This window comes from Ochotona curzoniae, unplaced genomic scaffold (genome assembly GCF_017591425.1).
Source record: "Ochotona curzoniae isolate NIBS_2020 unplaced genomic scaffold, NIBS_Ocur_1.0 contig_883, whole genome shotgun sequence".
In the NCBI taxonomy this organism is placed as follows: Eukaryota; Metazoa; Chordata; class Mammalia; order Lagomorpha; family Ochotonidae; genus Ochotona; species Ochotona curzoniae.
Genome location: NW_024466599.1, coordinates 697,742 through 710,857, shown reverse-complemented (window position 1 = coordinate 710,857; position 13,116 = coordinate 697,742).

Genomic DNA, 13,116 nt, shown 5'->3' with positions numbered 1-13,116 from the left:
TTGAGTTAGACAGCAAGCTCACTGAGGCCAGGGCCAGTGCTGTCCTTCCCATTTAACCCTCAGTGAGCAACTCATAATTGAGCTCTCAAGCATTTGGTGCTCATCAGCAAGCACCTAATTATTGATGGAGCTCTGTGTGGCTGTTACATTCACCAGTAGCTCACATGGCCCTGTGCCTTCTAAAGTACTGAATTAACCCTAACCCATCACAAAATCCAAATTGGCCTTTCCCCAGTTAGGATCTGTGAGTTCTTACTAAACAGTAACCTTGCTGTGTCCATATGTCAGAAAGTCACGGGGCCCAGGCCTGCTCTGTGCACTGCAGTCTACCACTCCACTGTTTGGGCCGTTACTATTAGCACCAACACTAGTGTCAGGCATTCCTACCTTTTGAAAGTATCGTTTCATAGTTTCTAAAATGTTGTCATCATTTTTCTCTCATTTGACCTTCCAAATAATCTCTGAAGAATGCAGATAAAATATACTTCTAGGTATTCATCTTTCATGGACATTAAAACAAATCTCAATAATGTCTTTGAGGACACCCAAGCTGACATCTTGGCAATAAAACTAACATCTAGTGCTCATTTCATTCCTGTGCCTTGATCTTTCTATAAAACCAGTACTTAAACTATTGATTTCTTTTGTTCATTTTTGAGCTAAGAAGTTATTTTATCTGGTGTTTTTCTGTTTTGATACCGTGGAGTTCAAAAAAACTATGCCAGGGGGCTGGCCCACTACGTGGCATCCTGATACAATATGTACATGTACAGCAGAAATACACCTCACCACTCTGTTTCACTCTTCTGGGTAAGAGGAATGAATCAACATAGAATCTCCAGAACAGAATGCAAAAAAAAAAAAGTGAAAAGTCAGAAAAATTCTAATGTCTCCAGTGTGCTTCCATTGCTTCAAGCACTTGATTTCCAGTAAGGCTATGAGCTAATGAGATGTAGAACTGAAATTGTGTAACTATTGATCCCATGGGCATCACAGAGCCTATATACAAAGAATGGTTCCAAAATATGGGAAATCAACAAAGAGAGATGGATGAATGGAAGGAAGGAAGAAAGAAAGGAAGGAAGGAAGGAGGGAGGGAGGGAGGGAGGGAGGGAGGGAGGGAGGATGGGAGGGAGGGAGGGAGGAAGGAAGGAAGGAAGGAAAGAGGGAGGGAGGGAGGGAGGGAGGATGGGAGGAAGGGAGGGAGAGAGGAAGGAGGGGATTTCTCTTTTGGAATGAGTAGGGGAGATGTTAAACACGTCAGTGGAGTCTTTCTCTTACTCAGATTAGCTTTTTCTATTTTTCTTGAGAAATAATGTGAATGGAGCAGCCAGGCATGTGTACAATGGAAAGGTCAGTTTCTTTGTTCCTAGACATTCCTGCACAGTCTTAATTACCACAGTTTCACAGCAAGTTCCCTTTCCCTGGTTTTCTTCTTCACAAATACAGACAGCCTTTCCCCTATCATTCTGTGTAAACACTAGGTTCCTCACAAAACCCAGGCAGCATTTGAATTAAACTTGCATTATCCATTAATACAGAGAAAGAATGAAATCATCACTCTGTTGTCGTTCTAATCAGGATGTAATTCAACTCCCCTTTGATTTCCATCTTTGGCATCTCTTAATCAAATTCTGTGATCTTCTCTGTGGAAGAAGTGAACGTCTTGTGCTATATTTATTATCTTCTTTGTATTATCTGGCACTACTGTAAAAATTTTCCTGACTGGCACTTCTGTGCAATCTCTATGGATACGCAGCCCTAGTCCTGCCCTCTAATGTCAGCTCTCACTACCCATCAGCTCAGTGGAGAATAAGAGTTGGGAGACGCCAGAGCCAGCTCCCACCATCCCTTCAGGTGCCCCAGGCCACATCCACACTGCCTGCCCAACCTCCATGCTATTGTTCCCCACATCTGTATCACACCCTGTAGTTCCTCCATGAATTGGTTTTGCTGTACAGACAGCAGCATTGCTAGTTTAGCTTTTGGTAAGAATGAAGACTGAATCTTAAATTCATAGTAATTGTACAGAAGGTTTATGGACAATATAATTTTACTCATGAAGAAGCTAAATATGCAGAGGTCCAGTCATGTGTCTGTGTCCACACAGCTCCAAAGAGGCAGGCTGTTCTTCCAAGTGTTCCCAAGGTGGAGCTTGCCATGCTGCCTGCTCTTGGGGTCATTGTAACATTGGTATGAATTCATGTTTATGAGATAACCCAAGCACATAGGGACCATGGGAAGTGATGTGTAGAATTTCTTGACATACTGTTTGTTTGTTTGGTTGTTTGCTTGTTGAACTGTAGAACAAGGGAGAAAGATCTTCCATGTGCTGGTTCACTGCCCACATGGCCACAACAGCCAGTCCTGGCCCAGGCTGGAACTGGAGCCTGAAACTTCATCCAGATTTTCCACATGTATGGCTGGGCTCCGAGTACTCGAGTCATCCTCTGGTAACTCGGGGGCGTTGGCAGGATGCTGGATTGGAAATGGAATTGTCGTGACTTACAGAAGCAGTCTGCTACAGGATGGTGGCTGTGCAGGTGGTGCCACAACACCCGCCCCTAAATGAGCTCTCTGTTTTTATTATCATCATCAACATCATCTTATGCTGATTGACCACAAAATTCCAGCTTAAGAAGAGAATAAGTTGTGAGTTTTACCCCAGTATAAGGTATAATTTCAGTGCTACATTAGAAGTTTAAAGTATTTTGGAATTTAGGAATACCAGCAACGTATTTTGAGAATTGAAGGCAAGCATGTTAAGCATTTTCTAAAGAGTAAAATTGAAGCAGGTATGTTTAGGGAAAAGTAGGCAATCTAAATGGAAGAACTTAGTGTAAGAAATGATATGAAGCAAAGACAACTTCTTTGACAAAGAAACAAATCATTCACGGAGAGCAGAAGAATTCGAGTTTTCTTGCTGTTCTTTTTGTCTAGTGTCTTCTCTGTCATAACGCACACCTGGGCTTTGAATCTGTGTGTAGAAGATGGAAACTGATACACTGCAAAGTCCAAACAGGCAACATTTTGTAATTTGATTATAAAAGTAGTGTCATTTGCTCCAATTAGGTTGCGAGCACTTGATCATACAGGACAGAAAACAGCAGAAAGGCTCGGCTGCTCTGAACGTAGGAAGGGCATGACAGTGAAGCAGGGTGTGTGTGCAGAAGCCACTGGAAGACTTTCCCCTCCGGTTCTTGACTTCCAACCAGGAATATGCGATTAGTATGACTGCTAGGTGCGCAATAGATAAACCGTCAAGGACTGGAGGTGGGGCACTGAGCAGAAGGCTGCCCTGAATGGGCTGAAGAGCCGTGAAGGGAGCGTGGTCATGCTGGGAAGCTTCTGATGCTATCATCCGGGTTAGCCAAAATGTCTGTGTGTGAACTGACATATGGGACAGGTGGAGTATCTTGGTTATTTAAGAATCTCTGTTAATCTTTTGGATATTTTAGCTGCCACTGTAATTGGTGAGCCTGTGGAAGTGTATTCATTCCTCTCTTAAATTTGATTTTATACACCCAAAGATCAAATATTTATTCCAGAGATATGTTATATTTTATAACAAAGACAATAGATAAAAGTTATTGGGTTGAGAAGATTTACATTTCAGCAAGTTTCTCTGAAAGATACATGTTTTACTAAAAAGAAACATGTGTGTCTTCAGCTACAGGGGGAATTTTATGTTTTCCATAACTATCAATGATTTCACCTAAACGTTTTATGACTTGGGGGAACTGAGGTTGTCGTAATTCAGAATTGTGTGGGTTACTAAGTAGAAAAAGTCTCCTGTTAAACACAGAGACAGTCTCCCCAAGACTATGATGACAACATTCCCACTCTGGTTTTGTATCTGAAGGAAGCTGCAGCCTGGCCGGGGTCTCGGGTGTGATTTCAATGCCTCCCATGTCACTCTCTTCCTGCCCTCCTGCAGTTTCCACCCTGATAATGATGCCAAGTCATGCCAGTCTGGCTACAGTGGTTTGAATTTCTCTTCCGGCAGAGGACTTGGGGTCTCTTCAAGTTAGCTGTTGTGCTTGCTCCAACTCAGTCACATGCAGGCACTGATCTTGTGTTTAGCTCTAAAATGCCTCCTGTTAGTGAAAGGACATGAAGAAGGTTCCCCTCTCACACAGGAATCCAGAGGCTGATGCTGCAGCCCCCTCCTCCCTCTCCTGGTGTCACAGTCGGCAACTTAGGAAGGCAGGTGCTAATGTGGGCACAGCCTGGAATTCAGACTCAATAACCACTTGCTGAACGCTCTTTGCCTTTCCTTTTGATTTACCACTGTAACCCTGAGGGTCCTTTCTCATGTGAACCCTAGCATTAAGGCCCTGAGAAGGAAAAAGAAGAGAGAAACCTTAGAAATTATTGAGCAAAATTCTGTTTGAAATGTCTCCCCTGCTTCCTCCCCCTGCACACATGCACAGTTTATACACTTGGAAGCAAATGTAGCTATCTGCAAGACCAAGACAATCACATTGCTGAGGGCAAACCAGTGTCCTCCCAGCACAGAGCACCCTCAGACACAGTGGGTCCTTCTTCAGTGCCAGTACAGCATAATAGGGCAGTGCTGAGCTGAGAGTGAGGTGCTTGGTCTGCAAGATCAAATAAGCAGTTGCACGTGTGGTATCCTAAGTCAAAGATACAGAAAGTACTGTGCACATATGCCTAAGGTAAAGCTAAAAAGAATGAAGACAAAGGAGAGAATCTTGTTGATCAGATGCTCATGTTGCAATTGCTGAAGATTTTGCTAAGCTGCTTTGTCCCGTGTTCTAAGGACGTGCTTTTAGTTTCAGTTATACAGTTGCCGTGCTTTGTCCACATGGAGGTCACAGAACAAGACCACACTAGGAAATCAAATGTGCTGGTCATGTTTAGAAAATGATGGGACGTTGAATCTGGGTGGTATGGGAAGAGCATATTGGGGGAAGAAGGGGATTGGGGAAAGCTGAACATGATGGAGAAAGAGAACTATAAATGGAGGAAATGCACCCAGAAAGAAGACATTGAGATAAATAAGATTCATTTTTCTAACTTGTTTCAGGTATAAATGCTGAAAATTAATTCACAAGTCTTACTTAGAATCAAGATAAAACAGAATCTGAAATGCTTCATGGACTGTATGATATCATCCTTCTTCTTGAAAAGTACTTGAGTCTAAAGGAGAGGAGTCGATGGCAAATCTTTACAAGTTTGCTCATTAAACATATCTGATTGAAAACTATCTTGGACTCTGCTCTTTCCTGAAACATCACTGAAATGATGAGAGAGTAATGTTTATTAGAAATAACAATAAAAATAACAAGCAAAGAACCAAGAGAAGGGATGGTGACAACAGCACTTTGGAAGCTGGAAGCAGAGGCCATGCAAGGTGGCCACTAACTTAGCCAAGTATAAAGCCAGGGGCGGGCAGTAGCACCATCCTCAGAAGTGTCCATAGGTTCTGGAATCTGGCCTCTAAGAAAGGAGGGTACCAAGAAAGCTATGGTTTATTTACTCCATAGAATACTACTCAGCTATTTAAAAAAACAAAATGCAGTTCTTTGTGGCCAAATGGGCCCAACTGGAAACCATCATGCTAAGGGAAATGAGTCAATCCCAAAAGGTCAGATACCACATGTTTGCCTTAATTTAAGTTGAAATGCTGCCAATTTGTAAAAGGGTACCTGTGAAAAGTATTACATTGTTAATTAACCCCATAATGTTGGAAACGGTTGCTGATGTTATGTTATGCCATTTAATTGGTCGGAATGATAATCTGCCAGCTATGTCTCCAGACCAGAGTTGGTCTCCTCAAGAAACTGTTGAATTCAGCTGGGCAATAAGATACTGGACACTATGCAAGGCATGTGCTTGCACTGAAAGAAACAAGACTAGATTTGAACTGTAATACTGCAGTAAGGTGGAGCAATCCACCATGGGGGGGAGGGCAAGGGAAGGGGAAGGGGGAACATCAGAGCCTATGAAACGTTGTTATAAAATTAAATGCAATTAAGAAAAAGAAGGGAGGGTACTACTGGCCCAACACTGGAGGATTGATGGGAAGCTCGAGGCTGGTAGATGCCCAGCTGCCCTTCCTATAGTAGCAAAGTTGAGGTTTGCTGTGAGGTTTATGCAGGGTTCCCTACTGAGGACACTGTGCTCTGAGGGTGTGCACAATGCCACTAGGAGGGGATTTAGGGGTCGCTCTTCCATGCACATTCCAGTGCAACCCAGCAGCTGTTCTAGAATCACATCTGTTACACTTAGTATGCATCAGCCACACTCTCAAGGACATTATATTTGTAATATAGCCTCCTAGGACCGCTGTTTGACCAGTGAAGACTCTGATACAGAAAAACTTGTGACTTGACAAAGCCTTGAGGTGCCCAGTTGGAGAGCGGCTTCCAAGTCCAATCCGGAACTGTCCTCTTGGCTAACCTGGGCAGCCCTGGTCCAATGGGTCACCCACGCATGGGCAAAGAGGAACCACCCATGTGTACAGACCTCACAGAGAATTCTGACACTGCCCAGTGAACACGGGAAGAGCCACGTGCTCCAGCTGCTTGATCAAGGTCTTCTGACTTCGGAAAGACCAAACCAAAATGAGAGAAGGAACAACATAAGTACAGGTGCCACACGAGAGGAGCGAGAATCCCATTTCCTGAGAGTCACAGGGGGATGAGCAGACTGTCTCAACAGATGAGAAAATGACAACACGAAGAGGTCCCTTGGGATTCAAAATTCTGGGCTCAGGAAAATATCCCAAAAGAAAGAGTGGAAAATAGAAGTACCTGATAGGAATTAAAAGACCAAGTGGTAAAAACCCATAGCAGCTTAGGGGGCTCATCCAGCCGGAGCATGGTGTGAGTGACACAGCTGAGGACAAGAGCCAAGGGGGAAGCCACTGCAGGGCTCAAGGACTCTGCATCTTGCAGGCGCTGAGTGTTGTGGATTGAACATCTCTCCAGACATAAATGCTTTGTTGTTCGCATTTATTCATCTTGCTCTTGGGTTTGTTACATCACTGATTTGTGAGAACTCCTCCCCAGGTTTGACACTGATCCTTTTCCGCTGTAAATGTTGTGTTTGCTTCCAGACTGTAGTTTTGGAGAAAGAAAAATAAGTTAAAGGAGAAAAACCAAGTGCAAAAAACATCGGATGTGAGATGCTCCACACTGCACTCACCCATTGTGGAGCGAATTGGAGCCCTGGGCATGAGGCTGGAGCTGAGAGCACACGTGTGGAGCCACTCCGAGGGGGGCCTCTGAGCACCGCTGGCAGAGCTGTGTCTACTACATGCGTTGTCACGTGTTGTTAGCTGTCAGGGCATACATAGGCATTCTTCCATTTGGGAATCATTGGAGAAATTGTTCCCCAAGGGCCTGTTTTGTTTAAAGGAGCTATGGGATGATGTCAGCCAGAACAAGGAGGATGACAGCCACAACTAAGGGAGACGGAGATGCCATGAACAGAGCAGTGAACAGGGCCCCGAGGGAGGGCCTGCAACCCAAGAGCCTGTAAATGGCACCATCTCCTGCTGAGCTCCTACTGTCACCTGTAAACACAGGTACCCTGTGGCCCTGGGGCGGGGGCTCCAAGCTGATGAGGCAGCTGGCCAACATTCGGGCTCCTGGGTGAGCAGGGGCTGCACAGCCTCACGTGCAACACCCCTCGTCCTCAGCAGCAGTCCCCTGCTCTAGCTCGGTGGCCGGAGTGTGCTTTGCCTCACTGCACTGTTCTCTGTGGTGGGCAGGGACAACCTGAAAAGGCAGTCACTGACTCACAGGAAGGGATATAGAGGCCAAAAGGAACAGCCAGGAGAATCCTGAGGCTTTCCCCAGGGATTTGAGGCAAAGCAGGCAGCTTTCAGGGAACTCTTCAAGGGGCAAGGTGACCAGAGCTTTAGGCCATTACACAGTGGGAGTGTGTGTGACTGGGGAGAGCTCAATGTCTACCCAGTGAGTGTGTGACTGTTACAAGGCTCACTGTACGATGTGTGTGTGACTGGGGCGAGGCTTATCATATGCTGTGTGTGACTGGGATGTGCTCGCTGCACACTGTGTATGACCAGAACAAGGCTCACTAGCAGCTCTTCCTATGGACATGATCTGTGCAAATTAGATGGGATACACCCTGGCTGCAAGACAAAGTGTAACCTTGGTTCACATATCATGAATAGTAATAAAGATAACATTAAACAAATTGCACAACAAGTCATTCACAATTGATGGTTCTCACCTGGAGTTTTCACTAAGGATCATTCCCTTCCCACACCTGGATATGAAGCAGCAGCGTGAGTTGCTGAGAAGGCGCCCACAGCCCCACCTTGAGTGAGCCTGGGCTGTTCCAGGGCTGCAGTTCACCATGCTGTGGCCCGACAAGGAGTGCCTTGGCAGCTCCCCGGCGGTGAGATGCTCCTTTCAACCGGTGTCTCCCAGTACTGGGCCGAATGCCCCAGCCACTTTTCAACTGCTGCAGTTCTGAGAGGTGAAGACGTAAAGTCAGATTATGAAGAGTTTCAACAGGAAGCTTTTCAGGGCATGGTGCAGGGGCCCTGCTGAGCGTCAACCCTCAGTTGATGGGCTGTGACGTGACTTGGTGGCAGCACGGACTTCGCAGGACCCCAGCTAGAGGGTCAGTCCCTCCTGCCTTGAGCAGCTCCTGGAGGCGGTCACTGACGGGACAGGGAGCACTGGTGTAAGCCTGTTACACAGAACAGGGTGTAGAGTGCTCTCACAGAAAGCCACTGGGCGGCAGCAGCGACATTGGCTCCATGCCTTCAGCAGGGTTGGGAGTCCAGGACACCAGGGATGCGGCCCAAGGGCTGTGAGCCTCCTTTGTGATGGTGACACTCAGGTTTTGTGAGCAGGCCAGGTAGGGAGAGCCATGTGTTCAAATGAGGACAGCTCCCCCTGCCCCCACTGCAGTGCCTGGTGTGGCTCTGTTGTCCTTGGGTTTGCAAAGCTGTGGCCTCTACATCACCTGCAGTGAGTGGCTTCCTTAGGAGGGAGCACTTCCTTTTCTCTGTCCTTGGCCCCTTGTAGATTATGGGCGCAGCAGGCACAGGCTGGGACACGGCCGTGAGCCCATGCTGAGCAGGCCGGTCTTCTCCTGGGAGCATGAGCATGCTGGTAGCATGCAAGGCACCTTGCAGCATGATGCGTGCTGCTTTGAGCATCGTGTCCCAGCACCGGGAAGATGCGTAAAGGTCTCACCCCCTTTGTCATTTACTTCCTCCACGTGCAGTTGGGGAGGTGCCCTGCCCAGCCCCGGAAGCTTGTGACACCAAAATGAACGCCTCACCTGCTGTGAGGCCATGTGGTTTTCCAGAAGAGAGGAGAAAAATGCAAACATATATTTGTGCAAACTTATACCTGTGACCCATGGGGAAATGTGACATGTCAGATCTTTTATCTGTTTCCCATGCTGAAAACCTCATACCCTTCAGAGGTACGTGGTCCCACAGACCATAGCCCTGCCACACCATGGAGTCCTGCCTGGTCTGAGACAGTGGTGCAGTCTACAGCATGAACTTTCCAGAGACTCAGGCTGGCAAAGAGTTAGTCCCCAAGAGTGTGATCCCACCACGTGTTCTGGAAATGGCAAAATCATAGTGAAACAGATGAGTAGTTGCCAGGGCGAAGGTGGAGGTCATGGGCTGAGGAGGCGCCTGTGTGTGAAGAAGGACAGCTGGGCTGTCCGAGGTGAGGGACAGCCATGTGCTGGCTATGGCAGGGTACATGTGGACCCACAAAGACAATGGAAATATGGAGGATTGCACACATGCACACACTACACACACACACACAAACTCATGCATACCACATCTCTACAACCACACACAAATTCACATGCATCACACATGCACACCTCACATACGAACATGTACATGCTAACCACATACCTCTCCAAAGCACAGCACCCCCTGCTCCATATACACCCACACATGTACACCAGTGGACACACACAGGGATGTTGGAGGAGTTAGTTTCATTCTGGCCACAATTTTAGCCAGTTTTGCACAATAGTGTCATTGTGTGACACTGAGGGAGCCACACATGGGATTACTGTATGGGACCCTCAAACTGCCTGTGAGCTACCTCATATCAAAGAACAGAAAACCAAGACTTGTGTAAGGGAAAGTCAGCAGCAGGTAAGCACCTCGTACAGGCAGACCGCATCACCATCACCAGGGAGGCAGGAGGGACACGGGTAAGGCTGGCGCTGAGCCGCCCAAGTGCTCCTGGGCAGGCTGTCCTGTGGTTTGCATCCCAGCTGCCTGCTGAACGCTGCACATGGGAGGCATCCCAGGATTCCACAGCAAATGCCTGCTCCCACAGATGTGCCTGAGAGGGACCAAGCAGCAACTGGCATCCCTTCCTTCTGCTAGGCCGCATTGTGAGGAAGAGGTGGGATCTTAGGAGACCACACTGCCGGGCCATCAGCTGTAGATGGCTCCAGCTCCTTCATGCTATAAGAGAGATTCTGTCGAAGGCACAGTGTGCGTGGATGTCCACAGGCACACACACACACACACACACACACACACACACACACACACACACAGGCCACTCAGTCTGTGGCCCGGCAGTCATGTTTTCCTGTCTTCCTGGTAAATGATTCCCAGGTGAGATCACACCTTGAGGCAGGTGTGGCATTGCGCCTTTCAGTTCTTGGAACTCACAGCATCCCAACAGGGTGCTCAGCTTCAGAGGGCAGGAGTGCTGGCCATTCTAGCCCCAGGGTGGGAACCATGGCCCCCAGGCTGGGAAGGCGAATCCATACTCCTGGAGCAGTCCCCTTCCCAAGAATGCCCAGGGCCCTGCAAGATGTACTGTGGCAAGTGGAGGAGCACTTTGCCAAACAAAATCTGTCATTTTCCCCACAAAATGCTTTCACGTAGCTCCTGTCTTTCTAGTGGCAAGTTGGCCCCAGGCCGACAGTTGCCAGCCATGTGTTGTAGCTGGTAGCTGGGTAGCTGGTGGGGGCGGGCTTGGGGTTCTTCCCTCAGGTGCATGTGGAAGCACCGCTGGGGGCCCTGAAGCCCCTCAGTGGTATGTGCTAATGTAACAGTGTGCACAACCGGCATGGACAGCGTCCAGAGCGCGTCAGGTGGCTTTGTGGCAAACATCCAATCCTGCTAATATATCCTCAGGCACTTCTTTTCCTTTCTGTTGGTTCATTTCAAAATCGATTTAAATTTTCTTTCTTGGTGCTCTTCACATGGTAAGATTTGGCTTGTATTTTCATAAAGCTAATATATTGAATAGCATCCAGACTGCTCTTAGTCAATTTAATAATATTATAGAGCACATAGCAGTGACTGCCCACCACATAAATATGAATCATAGAGGTTTACATATAACACTTATTTCAAACAACGTATGTAGATATCGCTTTACAGCTATATCAAATGCGAATTTTAAATTGTTACTCAGAATGTTGCATTTCATTTCATTTCTGATAAGCAAATGACATGTTCTTGTAAAATGTTTGGATGGAGATGACGGGGGTCAGTGGGCTGTCTTTGGAATTCAACAAGACAAGGTCAGAACCCGCAGCACGGAGCAGCCGTGTCCTCACACGTGCATTGGCTGTGGTCCTCTGTGCTCCTAGAGCAGTTCAGAGTCAGAGTCAGCGAGAACGCCCCCTGGCCAAGCTCGGTACCCTGTGGTCTTACAGACACAGGTGTAGTTGGTGATGCCTGTGGGTGGCAGGCCGTCATCCTTGGCCACCCACCGTGGCGCCCCTGCTCCTTTCAGTGACGGGGACACCTCCGGGGGCTTTGCCTCATGCTGCTGTCTTCCTGTTCTTCTCTAGGGTGCCCACGTCCAGGGAGCAAGGGAAAGCCATGTAGTTACTGAGCCATCCTGGCGTCTGGTCTCCCCGCCTGTGAGCAGAGTGTCATCAGGACGGGTTCCGGTGGCCAGAAGGACTCATGGATGGCCAAGGAGCCACCTAAAGGTAAGGACTTGATGCGTGGATGCCACGCGTGTGGGCGAGCATTGTCACCCTGACACACCCTAGCACTGTGCTCAACTTGAAACCCGAATCCAGAGTCCTCACGCTCAGGCAGCCTCCTCGGCCCAGCGGCTGCCCCTGCTCTGCAGCCATGGTGTCGGTCTTGTTGACGCCCTGGCACCTACCAGAAGCCCCTTAGCACCACACTCCTTTCTACTGAGATCATGTCCACCACTGTCCTGTTTAGGGATGCTTTACTTCCAAGATGGTGACCCAGCGCCTCAGTGGCATTGCCCCGCTACCTGCAGGCTGCTGCCTTGCTGCTGAGAGACCCCTCGCCAGCAGCTGTGCCCAGGAGCTTGCCACACTGCTGTCCCTAGCTCAGTTTCTTTCACAAGAAAAGTAAGCGCTTGTGGAAATACTGATCCCTGTAGGGTACGTATCAGCAGAGTATCAGCCACATTCACCTGCTTGTATGAACATCACCAGCCTCCAGAACACATCTCATCTCCCAACCAGGAGCCCTAACCCTCAGCCCCAGCCCCTGGAAGCCCCATTCCACTCACTGTCTGGTTAACTGCCGAGGATTCCTAGGGGCGGAGCCCTTGAGTGTCTGCCCTTCTGGGACTAGGCTGTTTCTCTGGCACGACATCTGCCAAGATCTCCCTGGAATTTCCTTCCTTTCCAAGATGGAATGGGATTCCATGCACCCCTCCATGACATGGCCCCTGAGCCCACTTTGCAGCTGCTGCCAAGTGTGAATGTGCAGGTCCGTGCTTGAGTCCCTGCCTACAAGGCGGGGGGAGTTCATGTGCTCTTCCTGTGTCTGAGTGGCCACCATGCTGGGCTGCGCAGTACTTGCCTGATTGCGTTCCCAGCAGCCCTGCGCAGGCTGGTTACGGCTCTGTGCGTGTGCATTCGGATGGATTCCCTCACGGGTACAAAGTGACGTATCATAGTGACTTAGCTGTGCCTTCCCCTCAGGAACAGTGCTTTGGAATGTCTTTTCATGTACTTATTGGCTATTTGGGGGGGGTTGTTTTTTGGAAAAAAGTTGAAGTACTTGCTTTAATCAAATCTTTGTTGAGTTACAAAAATTATTTATATATCTAGATATGGTCACTCCTCACTCAGAGACATGATATGTAAATATCTTCTCTGTTTTCA